Below are 16,789 nucleotides of genomic sequence, written 5' to 3' on the forward strand. Positions count from 1 at the left end.
GCCAATCGGGGCGTCACGCACTCACATTCAAGCAGCCTGCCAGGGGCGGTGTTGTCCAACGAGTGCTTTGTCTTATTAGCTGAAACTTGAGTTCACACGCGTGACGATCTGATTGGCTAACTTCAATGCTAAATAACTCGGAAACGGTGCAATGTATCGAATTTTTTCACAACATTCATATCTCAGTACAACCTGCCCTGCAACATCCCTACAAGCGTTTCAGACATTTTCTGACCACACTGTATAAAGATAATGTATTATTACATCATAAGAAATACAATTTAATAATATTACTATGGCCATCATTTGAGTAGTGTGACTGTTTAATATTGTAGCGTTGTGTATAATACTGTATAGATATATAAAGATAAGGTACTGTTACATCATAAGAAAAACAATTTAATAATATTGCTATGTCCAATAATAATATTGCTATGCCCAATATCAACCTGTACTGGTAAAAATTAGTTGTGTAATTATGCATATCATAAGGCAAAAATTGACATGTCTCCTGTACAGCATGATCAGATGATCTGCAAATATATGTTATGAGACAAATAAAATACAAACACCTATCATCTTGTTCCATCTTCTAGTGAGTGTTTTCCATACATTCCATTCTTCACAAATTCTGCGGAGAACATCCTCATTCCTTATCTTATGTGTTCTCTACATAATCCTCATTTCTTATCTTAGTCCACCTAATTTTCAATGTCCTCCTACAGCACCTCATCCCAACAACACTCAGATTCTCTTATTTCCAGTTTTCCCATAGTCCATGATTCACTACCACACAATGCTCTGCTCAAAACATACGTTCTAAGAAATTTCATTCTCAAATTAAGGGTTATGTTTGATACTAATACTCTTGTTTTGTCCATGGATGCCATGTTTTCCTATGCTGCTCTACTTTTTATATCCTCTATACTTCACCCACCATGTGTTATTTTGCATCTGAGGTAATGGAATTCCTTACATTCACTGACTTCATGTTCACCAGTTTGATGTTAAGTTCATCACTAATCTCATTTCTGTTACTCCTAGCTACTTTTGTCTTTCTTCAGTGTACTCTCAGTCCATATTCTGTAGTTCATTTCATTAACAGGTCCTGTAATTCTTCTTCACTTTAATTGAGAACAGCAGTCATCATAATCATCATTATCATCTCAGCCTTTTCCCATTCATGTGAGGTCGGCATTGCTTTTCTGGATCCTTCTCTCCTGTAAATGCCTATCCAGTGCTTCTTTTCTGAGCCATCCTTTCTCCCATAAGTCCCCTGTTACCTTGTCATTCCATCTCAGCTTTGGTCTTCCTCTTCTCGTTGGTCCTTCGATTTCTGAGTCTTTAATTCTTCTTGTCATGTAGTACTCCCCTCTTCTCTGCACATTTCCATACCATCTTAGCCTACTTCCTTGTATGAAACATCCTGGCAGATTAAAACTGTGTGCCCGACCGAGACTCGAACTCGGGACCTTTGCCTTTCGCGGGCAAGTGCTCTACCATCTGAGCTACCGAAGCACGACGCACGCAGGAGAGCTTCTGTAAAGTTTGGAAGGTAGGAGACGAGATACTGACAGAAGTAAAGCTGTGAGGACCGGGCGTGAGTCATGCTCCGGTAGCTCAGATGGTAGAGCACTTGCCCGCGAAAGGCAAAGGTCCCGAGTTCGAGTCTCGTTCGGGCACACAGTTTTAATGTGCCAGGAAGTTTCATATCAGCGCACACTCCGCTGCAGAGTGAAAATCTCATTCTGGATACTTTCTTGTATCTTCTTTCCTATGGGCCCCACTTTCACTGTTCCCCTGATGTACTCATTCCTTAGTCTATCTTTTCGTGTCACCCCACTGATCCACCTTAACATTATCATTTCTGCCACTTCCATCTTTTTCTCTTGGGATTTTGTAATTGGCTAAGTTTCTGCGCTATACAGCATCACAGGCCTCACCACAGACTTGTAAAGCTTTCCGTTCATTCTGCAGCTAACCTTCTTATCACACAGTACTCTGCTCAGTTTCCTCCAATTCATCCATCCACTATTTATCCTGTGCTGTATTTTGGCCTCCAGTCCTCCATCACTTTGCATATAAGAGCCTAGGTATTTAAATTTCTTGACCAGCATCAGTTGTTCTTTGCAGGTTAATATATAGATCTTTGGCATCCTTTGTACACATATACTCTGTTTTCATCCTGCTAATTCTCATTCCCCTTTCCTCTAGAGCTTTTCTCCACTGTTCAAGCTTGTCTTGAAGTGCCTCCTGGGTGGGTTCACAGATTACAACATCTTCGGCAAACATCATGGTGCCTCTCTTTTCACATCTTTGACTAGTACATCCATGACAAGGTCAAAGAGATATGGGCTGAGAGCAGATCCATGATGTAGTCCTACTCTCACTGGAAATGCCTTTGTTGCACCTGCACTGCTCCTCACTTGTGTCATTGCACCTTCATACATGTCTTCTACCACCCTAAATATTTTTCGGGCAGACGTTTACTTCTCAGACATCTCCATATCACTTGCCTCGGCACTCTGTCATATGTCTTCTCAAGATCGATAAAGGCCACGTGCAGTTCGGTTTGTACTTCTCTGTGCCTCTCCATCAGTTGCCTTAGTGCAAATATTGCGTCAGTTGTTCCTCTTCCCAGCATAAATCTAAACTGTTCTTCATATACTTCAGTTTCTAGAGGCAACCTCTTCTCAATCATCCTTTCCCAGATGTTCATTGTATGGGACATCTGTTTCATCCCTCTATAATTGCCACAGTTTTGGAGATCCATTTCCCCCTTGTATATGGGAACTAGCATACTGTTTCTCCATGCATGCGGCATTCTTTCTCCTTTCCAGATCTTCTGCATTAGATCCCAGAGAATATCAGTTCCCTATTCTCCCAGACTTTTCTATGCTGGGATTTGGTCTGCCCCTAGGGCCTTCCCATTTTTCATTTTCTTCTGCTGAGAACAGCAGTATCATCAGCAAATCTTATCATTGATATGTTTTCATCCTGATTTCTAATCACTCTTTAACTTTTCTGTATTTCCATCATCGCTACCTCATTGTATAGATTAAACAATAGTAATGAAAGACTGCATTCCTGTCTTACATCCTTCTTAGTCTGAGCACTTACATTCTTGGTATTTCATTCTTATTGTACTCAATTGATTCATGTGCATATTGCATATTATCTGTCTTCCACCATAGCATACCCCTGTTTTTCTCAGGATTTTGAACATCTTGCACCATTTTACATTGTCAGATGCTTTTTCTGTGTTGACAAATCTTATGAACATATCTTGATATTTTTTAAGTCTTGCTTCCATTATCAAATGCACTGCCAGAACTACCTCTCTGGTGCAAAATCCAAAAGCCAAACTTGATTGTGATCTAACAGGTCCTCTATTTTTCCCATTGTTCTGTATATTGTTCTTGTCAGCAGCTTGAATGCATGAGATGTTAGGCTGACTGGGCAACAGTTCTCACACTTATCTGCCCTTGCTGTTTTCAGGATTGTGTGGATGTTCTTTTACCAAATGTCTGGTGGTGTATCTCCAGTCTCATAGATTCTGAATACCAACTTGAGCAGCCATTATATTGCTGTTTGCCCCAATAATTTTAAAAGTTCTGAAAGTATGTTATCTATTCCTTGTGCCTTATTTGATTGCAGCTCTTCCAAAGCTCTACTAAGCTCTGACTCTAATACTGGACTCAATATGTCTCTCCTTTCGACTCTTATTTCTTCTTCTGTCATGGAACCAGACAACCAGTCTCCTACGTTGAGGGCTTTAGTATATTCTTTCCACATATCTACTCTCCTCTGCATTTAACAGTGGAATTCCCATTGCATTCTTAAATGTTGCTGCTTTGCTTGTAACTTCATCAAACATTATTCCAACTTTTCTCTATGGTCCTCCCAAGATTACTTTTTCTATTTGTTTACATTTTATGTGCAACCATTTCTCTTTTCCTTTTCTGCACTTCATATTTATCTCATTCCTAAGTGACACATTGCTGTATTCCTGGCTTCCCATGAACATTTTTGTATTTCCTTCTTTCATTGATCAATTGAAGTATTTTTTCTGCTCCCTGAGGATTCTTGGCTGTTACATTTGTTGTGTGTATGTTTGTGTGTCCAACATTTGTCATTGCCCTTTTTACATATGTCAATTTTTCTTCAACTGATCTGCCTACTATGGTATTTACCACATAATCTGCAACCATAGATAGTTTCAAATGCATCTTATTAACTGTATTTAACATCCCATTAACATCAAGGTCTCTTTAAACATACTTACTTACTTTAGTGGCCCATGTCTTTGATCATTGATTGTTCCAAATGATTCTCATAACCTTCAGTGTAATCTTCATTATTACTAAATTGTGATCATAATGTACATCTGCCCCTGGGCGTGCTTTACAATCCAATATCTGATTGCAAAATCTTTGTTTGACAATGACGTAATCCAGCTTGAATCTCCCTATATCTCCAGGACTTTTCCAACTACACCTCCTCCTCTTGTGAGTTTTGAACAGCATATTCACTATTACTAACTGCCATTTGTTGCAGAACTCAATTTCTACTGTTGCTCTCCCACTCCTTCTACCAAGTATATAATCTCCCATTACTCAACTTCTATACTTCCTTTACTACTGCTTTCCAGTATCCTTTGATTGTTAGATTATCATCTCCCTTTACATACTGAATTGTCTGTTCAGTATTGTCATGTTTCTCTGCCTCGTCATCTTCTGATTGTGACAGTGCGTGTATACCACAACTATAACTCTTGGTGTTTGTTTGCTGTCATTTCTGATGACAAGAAACCTATCACAGAGATGCCCACAGTGACTCACTCTCTGTCCTACCTTCCTGTTTATAACAAATCCTACTTCCAATATACCATTTTCTGCTGTCACTGATATTACTCTACACTATGTGATCAAGAGTATCCGGACACCCCCAAAACATATGTTTATCATATTAGATGCATTGTGCTCCCACCTACTGTCAGGTACTCCATACCAGTGATCTCAGTAGTCATTATACATCGTGAGAGAGCAGAATGGGGCACTCCGAGGAACTCACTGACATTGAATGTGGTCAGGTGATTGGGTGTCACATATCTGTACGTGAGATTTCCACACTCCTAAACATCCCTAGGTCCACTGTTTCCAATGTGATAGTGAGGTGGAAACATGACGGGACACGTACAGCACAAAAGTGTACAGGCCGACATCATATGTTGACTGACAGAGACTGCCGACAGTTGAAGAGGCTCGTAACGTGTAATAGGCGGACATCTATCCAGACCATCACACAGGAATTCCAGACTGCATCAGGATCCACTGCAGGTGCCAGGCTTCACTGACTGACATTGATACCTTTCCACAGTGCAGCACTCTGTGAAGAACGGGTTGCCTCTCCCCAAGAAACCTTCCAGCAACAGTTAGGCGGGAGGTGAGAAAACTTGAATTTCATGGTCAAGCAGCTGCTCATAAGCCACATATCACGCCAGTAAAGACAAACTACACCTCACTTGGTGTAAGGAACGTAAACATTGGATGATTGAACAGTGGAGAAACATTGTATGGAGTGACGAATCACGGTACACAATGTGGCGATCAAATGGTAGGATGTGGGTATGGCGAATGCCTGCTGAAGGTCATCTGATAGCTTGCATAGTGCCAACAATAAAATTCAGTGGTGGTGATGTTATGGTGTGGTTATGTTTTTCATGGAGGGTGCTTGAACCCCTTGTTGTTTTGTGTGGCACTATCACAACACAGGCCTATATTTATGTTTTAAGCACCTCCTTGCTTCCCACTGTTGAAGAGCAATTCAAGGATGGTGATTGCATCTTTCAACATGATCAAGCACCTGTTCATAATGTACGGCCTGTGATGGAGTGATTACACAACAATAACATGCCTGTTGTGGTGTCACCGCCAGACACCACACTTGCTAGGTGGTAGCCTTTAAATCGGCCGCGGTCCATTAGTATACGTCGGACCTGCGTGTCGCCACTGTCAGTGATCGCAGACCGAGCACCGCCACACGGCAGGTCTAGAGAGGCTTACTAGCACTCGCCCCAGTTGTACAGCCGACTTTGCTAGCGATGCTACACTGACAATTACGCTCTCATTTGCCGAGACGATAGTTAGCATAGCCTTCAGCTACGTCATTTGCTACGACCTAGCAAGGCGCCGTATGCAATTAATATTGAAATTATAAAACATGTACCGTCAAGAGCGCTGTACACCAAATATGGATTAAAGTTAAGTATTCCAAGAACTGCGTTCTTTTCTTTATAGGATAATTACTTTACCTCGTTCCAGACCTCACGCCAGTCTGCGTGAGCTTAACGCGTGCCTTTCGGCTACCTCCGAGTGGCGTGGCTGTCTTGCTACGCCACTACACCTGTAATGGACTGGCTTGCACAGAGTCCTGACCTGAATCCTATAAAACACTTTCGGGATGTTTTGGAACGCCAATTTCGTGCCAGGTCTCACTGACCGACATCGATACCTTTCCTCAGTGCCACACCCTGTGAAGAATGGGCTGCGTTTCCCCAAGAAACCTTCCAGCAACTGATTGAGGAGAGTGGAAGATGTCATCAAGGCTAAGGGTTGGCCAACACCATGTTGAATTCCACCAATACCAATGGAGGGCACCACAAACTTGTAAGCCATTTTCAGCCAGGTGCCCAGATACTTTTGATCACATGGTGTATATGTGTCTGATCTGGGATCCTCATCGTCTTTCCATTTCACTTCACTGAACCCTACTGAGTATCCTCTATACTCTAATAACAGATCAGTGCACTTCAGTGCCTCATTGTGTGTGATAATGGATTTGTGGATTGTCTCATCTTCACTCTCTTCCTCTACCAAACCACTTTGTTCACTACATCCACATCACTTAGCTGCTCAAATCCCAGTCAATAGACACTGGTATTTAACCATTCATTGGTGTTTCATCATCTGCATCTTTACAACCAGAAAGTAGTATCCTAATTGAAAATATTCATTCTAATTGTAACATAATCCTTCAGGTTTCATTGGTATTTCTTCAAAAATCACTGAACTTTACTCCTTAGTGTAAACCTGCACTCCTTGTCAATCTGAAGTAAATACTGCTGTTTGACATTGGACATAGTAAATACCATAGTCATGAATCTAGGGGAAAATATACACTCCTGGAAATTGAAATAAGAACACCGTGAATTCATTGTCCCAGGAAGGGGAAACTTTATTGACACATTCCTGGGGTCAGATACATCACATGATCACACTGACAGAACCACAGGCACATAGACACAGGCAACAGAGCATGCACAATGTCGGCACTAGTACAGTGTATATCCACCTTTCGCAGCAATGCAGGCTGCTATTCTCCCATGGAGACGATCGTAGAGATGCTGGATGTAGTCCTGTGGAACGGCTTGCCATGCCATTTCCACTTGGCGCCTCAGTTGGACCGGCGTTCGTGCTGGACATGCAGACCGCGTGAGACGACGCTTCATCCAGTCCCAAACATGCTCAATGGGGGACAGATCCGGAGATCTTGCTGGCCAGGGTAGTTGACTTACACCTTCTAGAGCACGTTGGGTGGCACGGGATACATGCGGACGTGCATTGTCCCGTTGGAACAGCAAGTTCCCTTGCCGGTCTAGGAATGGTAGAACGATGGGTTCGATGACGGTTTGGATGAACCGTGCACTATTCAGTGTCCCCTCGACGATCACCAGTGGTGTACGGCCAGTGTAGGAGATCGCTCCCCACACCATGATGCCGGGTGTTGGCCCTGTGTGCCTCGGTCGTATGCAGTCCTGATTGTGGCGCTCACCTGCACGGCGCCAAACACGCATACGACCATCATTGGCACCAAGGCAGAAGCGACTCTCATCGCTGAAGACGACACGTCTCCATTCGTCCCTCCATTCACGCCTGTCGCGACACCACTGGAGGCGGGCTGCATGATGTTGGGGCGTGAGCGGAAGACGGCCTAACGGTGTGCGGGACCGTAGCCCAGCTTCATGGAGACGGTTGCGAATGGTCCTCACCGATACCCCAGCAGCAACAGTGTCCCTAATTTGCTGGGAAGTGGCGGTGCGGTCCCCTACGGCACTGCGTAGGATCCTACGGTCTTGGCGTGCATCCGTGCGTCGCTGCGGTCCGGTCCCAGGTCGACGGGCACGTGCACCTTCCGCCGACCACTGGCGACAACATCGATGTACTGTGGAGACCTCACGCCCCACGTGTTGAGCAATTCGGCGGTACGTCCACCCGGCCTCCCGCATGCCCACTATACGCCCTCGCTTAAAGTCCGTCAACTGCACATACGATTTACGTCCACGCTGTCGCGGAATGCTACCAGTGTTAAAGACTGTGATGGAGCTCCGTATGCCACGGCAAACTGGCTGACACTGACGGCGGCGGTGCACAAATGCTGCGCAGCTAGTGCCATTCGACGGCCAACACCGCGGTTCCTGGTGTGTCCGCTGTGCCGTGCGTGTGATCATTGCTTGTACAGCCCTCTCGCAGTGTCCGGAGCAAGTATGGTGGGTCTGACACACCGGTGTCAATATGTTCTTTTTTCCATTTCCAGGAGTGTATTATCCATTCTTCATCTGTGCACAGCTCCCTTTCGCGGTGGCCAGAACATGATCATCAGTGAAACTTCCCTCTTCCCTTGTCTTGTGTAGCTGCTGCCTCCTCCTGTCACCTATCGTTTCCTAACCCTTGCCTACACTCCAGCATCCAATGTCTCCTCACCCATTCTATCCAGCACAAACCCTCCCTCCACTTGAGTTCCTGTGCCAGTACAATGTAGTCAGCCAGTACAATGTAGCAATCCAAATGTGTGTGTGTGTGTGTGTGTGTGTGTGTGTGTGTAGATTCATGCAAAAACTAGGTAAGTTCTAAGTCGTGTTTGTGTGCCTTTCAATGACTCAGTGTCCCTACTAACAACTGAATTCCTTCAGGTCTTGTTATTAGCATATTTAACAAAAATATAGTTCAGTTTACTTTTACCAGAACATAGGAGCTGTATAAGTAACAGAAACACAAGAAGGATTGTAGTACCACATAAATTAATTTGCTCTTACAGAAAGTTTGGCCTGTTAGCTGTTCTCTCCTTCATTTCAAAAAATATACAGCTTTGTCATTGTAAATGATCAAAAAAGAAAAAAAAATTGGTTAAACTACCGTCACTCATTTACCAAACAATTGCTGGATTTTTGCATTAACAGGTGTTATATATCAGTAAAATTATACTATATGAAGAGGAGATGAAATAGTAAAAATGTTTAAAATAAATCTGATGTTCAGTAGTTGTACTCACCACGTTTTGAATGATAAAGAGTTAAGTATCTGTTTGCCACATCAAAACGTGGAAGATGAATGTCCTCCTGCTATATATTTATAGACTCTTGCCATAAATCATGGTACAAAAATAATAAATAAAAATTTTAAAAATTCAAAACAATATGCCCAGCAAAAGCTCTAAACTGATGTATTTGCTCTTGTACTTGTTCTTAGTCCCCTACAAAAGGTAGCACATGGGAAGTTTTGGACACTATAAACCGAAAAATATGCATCTTTCACCTGTCTGTGAAGCAAAAAAAGAAAATTATCATGATTTCACTTTAGGACGTTCAACATAAAGATCGTCATTATTCATACAATGACAGTGCCCCTAAATGTCTTTTTCTTTTCATCCAAGTACCGTTTTCAGTGTGTGTGTGTGTGTGTGTGTGTGTGTGTGTGTGTTTGTGTGTGTGTGTGTGTGTGTGTGTGTGTGTGTGTGTGTGTGTGTGTGTGTGCAAGGGGGAGAGGGGGATGGAGCCTACTATGTGATATAACCAATAATTTTCTATTACAATTTTCTCATTTTTTAATGTGAAACAAAATTTAAGTTACTAACAGACAATGAAACTTTCTCATATGTTGCAGCAAGGGCGCCTTGCTACATTGATCGAGATGATATGTGTTTGAGTCATTACTGTCCTGGTGGTTTCGAGTGCTACCTGTACCAACCACACGTATCAGTGGCACCATATCCAGATTGTCGACCAGTTAAAAACTAAAGAAAGTTTGATAGAATGTTGATCTGCAGTGAGTTTCTTGAATGTGTTTCAACAATGATATCAGATAATTCACTTTTAAAAAGTGATTCAAATTCAATAAACATTACTCATATCCTAAGATGTCATTTTTAAATAAATTGCTTCTCATGCAATCAATTGACTGTAACAATAGTTAGTGCCATTAAGAAGGTAAAAAATGGAAAATATTGAACAGATTCTAAACATGTACAATCTACCTCCAAGGAACATAAGCAGAAAAATAGTGATTAATGTTAAGGTGGTAAATAGTACCTGTGAGAACGAAACCCTATGATATAATAAATGTTATTTTCACATTTAAATGTCTACTTAATACTAAAACTAAACATGTAGTAGAACAGATATGTTGATGAAATGCTTGTGTTTGAGGAATAGTGATAAAGTTTTAATTATCACATAAAAGAGTTATGTAATTAATTTTAAACACTGGAAACTCCAAGTAGGAATATCAGCAATGTAGGAAAATATAAATTGCTACCTACTGTACAGGAGACTCATCAAGTAGCATACAGGCACATTTAAAATACACTTACATATAGCTTTCAGCAACTACCTTCATCAGCAAAAGAGAGACACACACCATTCACATACACAAGCAAGCACACCTCACGCACGTACAACTGCCACCTCCACCATGTTTAGCCACCATGCCTTGGTGCACGGCCAGCACATCTTGGCACAGTGTTACACTGTCCGGGTTATCTGGATACTTCCCACTAACACCAACCTATCCGAACTCCAGAGATGGGAACTTGCCCTTCAACATATCCTCTCTTCCTGTTATCCACCAGGCCTCAATCTCCGCTAATTTCAAGTTGCCGCCACTCATACCTCACCTGTCATTCAACAACATCTTTGCCTCTGAACTTCCGCCTCGACTGACATCTCTGCCCAAACTTTTTGTCTTTAAATATGTCTGCTTGTGTCTGTATATGTGTGGATGGATATGTGTGTGTGTGCGAGTGTATACCTGTCCTTTTTTCCCCCTAAGGTAAGTCTTTCTGCTCCCGGGATTGGAATGACTCCTTACCCTCTCCCTTAAAACCCACATCCTTTCATCTTTCCCTCTCCTTCCCTCTTTCCTGACGAAGCAACTGGGGGTTGCGAAAGCTCGAAATTTTGTGTGTGTGTTTGTGTGTTTTTTATTGTGCCTATCTACCAGCGCTTTCCCATTTGGTAAGTCATGGAATCTCTGTTTTTAATATATTTATTTATTTACATTTTCTTTGCATGGAGCCATTGTAATGATGGCTTTTGCAAACGCCAGACTTAATACTATGGTTATATTTATACTTATGTAATACACTATATTCTGTAGCTGTTGCTTCTTATGTCTATTTTTTACATTTATCACATTACGACTGATATGCTAATGCTTCATGTTACAATCACTATCTTAAAATTCCTTGAAAGAATATGAACATTTTTCTAGTAGAAAAGATTTTTATTTTGTTCTAAAAACATTTCCCGTGTATGTTCTTAGAGAGTTTGGAAGCTTGTTATACCAAATCAAACCACTGGTATATGGACTTCTATCAGTCATTTTTAACGTTGTTCTGTTACGGAAATAGTTACACTTTGTTCTAGTGTTGTGATTGTGTACATCACTGCCCTTGATAGCTTCTGTTGATTGACTTATAAAAAATACAACTATTTTGAAGATGTACAGAGAATATATTGTCAGATATTTGTACTGCACAAACACTTCATGACATGTTCAATTCAATTGTGTGTGAAATCTTACGGGACTTAACTGCTAAGGTCATCAGTCCCTAAGCTTACACACTTCTTAACCTAAATTATCCTAAGGACAAACACGCACACCCATGCCCGAAGGAAGACTCGAACCTCCGCCGGGACCAGCGGCACAGTCCATGACTGCAGCGCCTTAGACCGCTCGGCTAATCCCGCGTGGCTTCACGACAAAATCTGTATGTCCCATCCCATGTATAAGTCTTATTGCTCTTTTCTGTAGTAGTAGTAGTAGTAGTAGTAGTAGTAGTAGTATTCTTTTTAAATGTACATCAGCTGCAGAGCCGCATAGTTCAATTCCGTAATTGAGAAAGGGGTAAAGTGTTCCATAATATACTAATTTCAGTGCTTGGCTAGGAACTACCTTTGCGAGCTGGCTGAGGAGATATATGGCACTACTGACTTTTCCGCATACAAAATTAATGTGGTATGTCCACCGCAAATTTTCATCAACATGTACACCCAGGAATTTACAGTTACCATTTTCTGTTGCAGAGATATTACACACACTATTCACATTATTGTGATCAGAACTGCCTGTTTTAAATGTCAGTTGTTGAGATTTGGTGACATTCACCTTGAGTCCCTGATCATTGAAGTATTTTGTTACTTCTGTTACACCACTAGTAGCAAGAGATTCTAGCTCTTTATATTCACTCCCATAGAATAAGATTGACATCTCATCTGCATAGCTTACAATATGGGAATTAATGGGTTGTGCAATGTCGTTAATATATATAAGGAAGAGAAAGGGTCCAAGGATTGAGCCCTGTGGTACACCTTGTAATACAGGTTCACTGGTGGACTGGAGTTCATGATTTTATTATCTAGTTTGTATGACAATTTAGTGCTTTGTTTACGATTCAACAAGTATGTGGTTAGAAGATTCATGGCTTGATCCCCAATGCTATAAGATTTTAGCTTTTTAAGAAGTACCCTATGGTTTACCGTATCAAATGCTCTTGTCAGGTCCAAAAATATACCTGCAGTCTGCATCTTCTGGTCCAACAGACAGTAAACTTAATGGATGAACTGTGTAACTGCTGTGGTTGTACTTAGCTCTTTTCTGAAGCCATGCTGCGAATCTACAAGCAGTTTATGTTTTGTGAAAAAGGCACTTAGCTGAGAAAGGATAATGCTTTCGAATATCTTACTAAAAGTGGGAATTAATGATATTGGTCTATAGTTGGAGACTTCTTCCTTACTTCCCTTTTTATACACTGGTTTCACTACACCCATTTTTAGAACTGTTGGATACATGTTTTCTCTAATGCTGCAATTAATCAGGTGAGTAAGAGGTTTAGAAATTCCTTTTAAGCATGCTTTAGTAATAGCACTGGATATGCCATCCCATCCAGATAAAAATTTTTGCTTTAGCATGTATATTGCCCTGCAAACCTCCTGCTCATTCACTTCCACAAATTCAAATTCGGTACACTGGGTGAGATGGCACCGGATCTCTATCTGTGAATCTGTACTATGCATTGATTGTTCACCAGAAATGTAGTAGTTATTAAAAATATTACATATAGTGTCTGTTTTTTTTATAATGTTACCATCATGTCTTATGCCGAGTGGTTCCATATTCATCTTGTTGGGACCTTTTCGGTATTTGTCAATCAGCTTCTTCCGAGATGCTTTGCTTATGTTATCAGACTGTTCTATTGTTTTGCTGTTAATCTGCTTCCTTAGATTGGCCCCATTGTATTTTTCCTTGAAAACCAGCATAATAGTAGCTTTATAAAGCTGGTTTAGATCATGTACTTGCTGCCTGAGCCTAATCAGATTTGTTGGGAATTTTAGTCTAGGATTACTTCCATTTTGACAGTGTTTAGCTACCTTATGGATTTCTCTGACTGGACAACTATATTCATAATGATGCAATAGGGTTGAGTAGAATTCATTCCATTTCTTATCCGACCCTTTTATCTAGTACACAGAATCCCATTTTTCATTCACTAGTTTGTCTTTAAGAGCATTAATATTTGAGGTATTCAGCATTCGTTTCCATAGCACAATTTTTGTTTTTTTGGGCACGATTCAATTTTTGTATTCTATCACCTGACAGAAGTAGTCAGAATAAAGAAAATCTAAGTTACTGTAATTTACCTTATCTATAACATCTTTGTTGATTATAGCATAATCTATTCAAGTGGAACATGTGTCCATCACTCTGGTGTCAGAGTTCACTATATTTACAAGGTTGTATGAGGTCAGTACATCACTGAGTTTCAAGTTTACTATACTATTAGAGTTTGCATTATATTAAAGTCACCTAATATAGTAAGGTCATTAGACCAGATGGGGATTTGAATCTGTGTCCTCCTGAATATGGCCTCAGTATCAAGAACATTAAGAATGTAATTAACATTCTCAGACATAAGTAAAATCTTTGACAGAGTTGATGATGTCTCGAGTAAAATTCTAAAATCCTGTTCTTCACACATTCAGTCACATATGCAATATGTCAGTGTCACAGGGCATATTTCCAAGAAAGGTAGTAACACAGACAATAATAATAATAATTACTGACTATCTCACAACTTACCTCCATCTTGAGGGTACTGTAAAAGATTATATGAGTATATGCAAGAACCATAACAAATCTCTCTTTAAAAAAGATACTTAGTAAGTATTTCTACAGATGTGCTGTGCATACCAGAATATCATCTTAAAATCACAGAGACTGAACAGATGAATGTACATGCATAAAAGTTGGTAGCACGTTACTATAGGTGTAATGTGGGGAAAGAGGATCAGCTTTGTACACAAAAAGTGGAATAAAGCTCCAGGCCATAGACTTCCGTGAATATTGTACTGAAAACCCATTTGTGTGCTGTACTTTAGTAATGTACTTGAAATGTAAAAGACAGCAGTTCTGACAGTCTGTAATCCCCAACAGAAAATGTTTTTAACTTCATTCAACAATTAGAATGGGTACTAATTAGTATAAATAACTGAGAAGTGAATGTGTGTGGATATTTCAGTATAGATTTCATCTTTGATGGGTATTTTCTTTCCCAGAAATATTCCTACATTGTGAATCCAGTTTTCCTTTATAATGGGATTGGCAAATTTACACTGGAAACTGATAAAAAGGGTAGCTAACATCTGGGATCAAAATATCTTGTGTTATAAAGAAAGAGCTTTATTTAATGCTAAGGACTAGCTCTAATCAAGAACTAAAATTGCCCTAGGAGCAGCATTGCAAAATTCTTCAGTGTGTCACCAAAAAGGCAAAAACCATGTGTATGTGCAAAAAATGAAAATTCCAATAACAAGGCAAGGACATTTGGAGCCTTATTTGGCATAAAATAAAAAAAATCTCAGCAAAGAAAATGATTTTGAATTCCCATATGGAAGCAATAGTGAACAGGTGATACACAATTAAAATTATTGGCTACTCAATTCAATGAATTCTTTCTAACAGTAGCTGAAAACATGGGGACAAAACATAGTCCATCAAACACAGATGTAATAAAATTAGACAAGTAATGCATACTCCACTGCCAGACATCAGTTTTGCCAACTCATTGGTTACAGAGATCACAAAAGCTGGTAGGTTGCTGAAAACAGTAACTCTTCTGGCTGTAAAGATATCTTAGTCAAAATGCTAAAACCTTGTGTTGGCTTCGTGGCATCACTACCGAGTAACCTGTGTAATCAGCAATGGATCACAGAGTATTTCCTGAAAGACTGAAATATGCAGCAATAACACCAGTGTATAAAACTGGAGACAGTTCTGAGAATGCAATATATGATCTCACAAAGTCAATTCTACTGAAACTAAATAACAAAATTAACCTCATTGGCATTTAGCTAGGGAAACTAAAATGGTATGGCTTTAGAGGTCTTCCCTTTGCATAGGTGGAGTCAAATCTTAGAAAATGGAGGTTCACATTACCAAATGATACAACAGGAATATAATTAAATCCAGAGTGGTGAAATACAATTAAATTCAGAGTGAGGAAACATTACATATTGTGTACCACAGTATTCTGGGTTTAGTCCACTTCTGCTCTTGGTATACAAAGGTGATTTACTAGGCACATTGACAAACTTTTCAAAAACTGTGATGTTTGCTGATGACACAAGTGTATTCCTAAAATGTCCAAACACATTCATATAGACACAGCCAGGAGAATAAGCTCACAACTGGTTCACAACCAACACCTTAAACCAAAAAACCATGTATTATGCAGTTTCAAACAGATGAAAATTATTTATATTTATCAGAAGTGGAGGTGAGTGGGTGCACTCTGGATGAGGCTCCATGTGTGAGGTTCTCAGGTATCCAGATAGACAATAAACAGAGGTGGTGCCAGCAAGTGGATAAGTTAACCAAAAAGCTCACAAAGGGACTGTGCATATTGTTCATTACCAGTTTTGTCTAGATATGTGGTATATGCAGGGCTTGTCCAAAAATGAAAGTAGCAGAAGTGAGGGCTCCAGATAGCCAAGAGTTTGAAAAAATTTTGCAGGTTTGGTGCGGGTTGGGCAAGACATGAGTCATTTATGATAGCATGGTTTCCAGGCAGCAGTTGGTGCATCAGAATGAGTACAGAACAGTAATCCATTGATTGGGGTGTCAATTGTTTTACAGTTTTATGTTAATTATATTGCAAATAAACTGAAGTAATGATAAATACATTGCATTAATTAATATCTTCGTAACACATGCAGGGGTGGTAATATTCATTGTGGGGGGAGCAGTAATTTTCTAGGCATCTTGAACATGTTATAAATGCCACAATTATGTGGTCATTTTAAAGCTTCTATAGAAAAACAGACTTTGTTTCCATTGTAAAAGATTCTTTCTTATTGCACAGTTTTGCAGCAAACTACAAATGATGTGCATTTTGCCAAATATTGACAAGGGTAGCTGGTGATCCATAATATAATGTATTTTGTTGCAGAGTTATC

The sequence above is a fragment of the Schistocerca nitens genome, chromosome 6, assembly GCF_023898315.1.
Source record: "Schistocerca nitens isolate TAMUIC-IGC-003100 chromosome 6, iqSchNite1.1, whole genome shotgun sequence".
Classification (NCBI taxonomy): Eukaryota; Metazoa; Arthropoda; class Insecta; order Orthoptera; family Acrididae; genus Schistocerca; species Schistocerca nitens.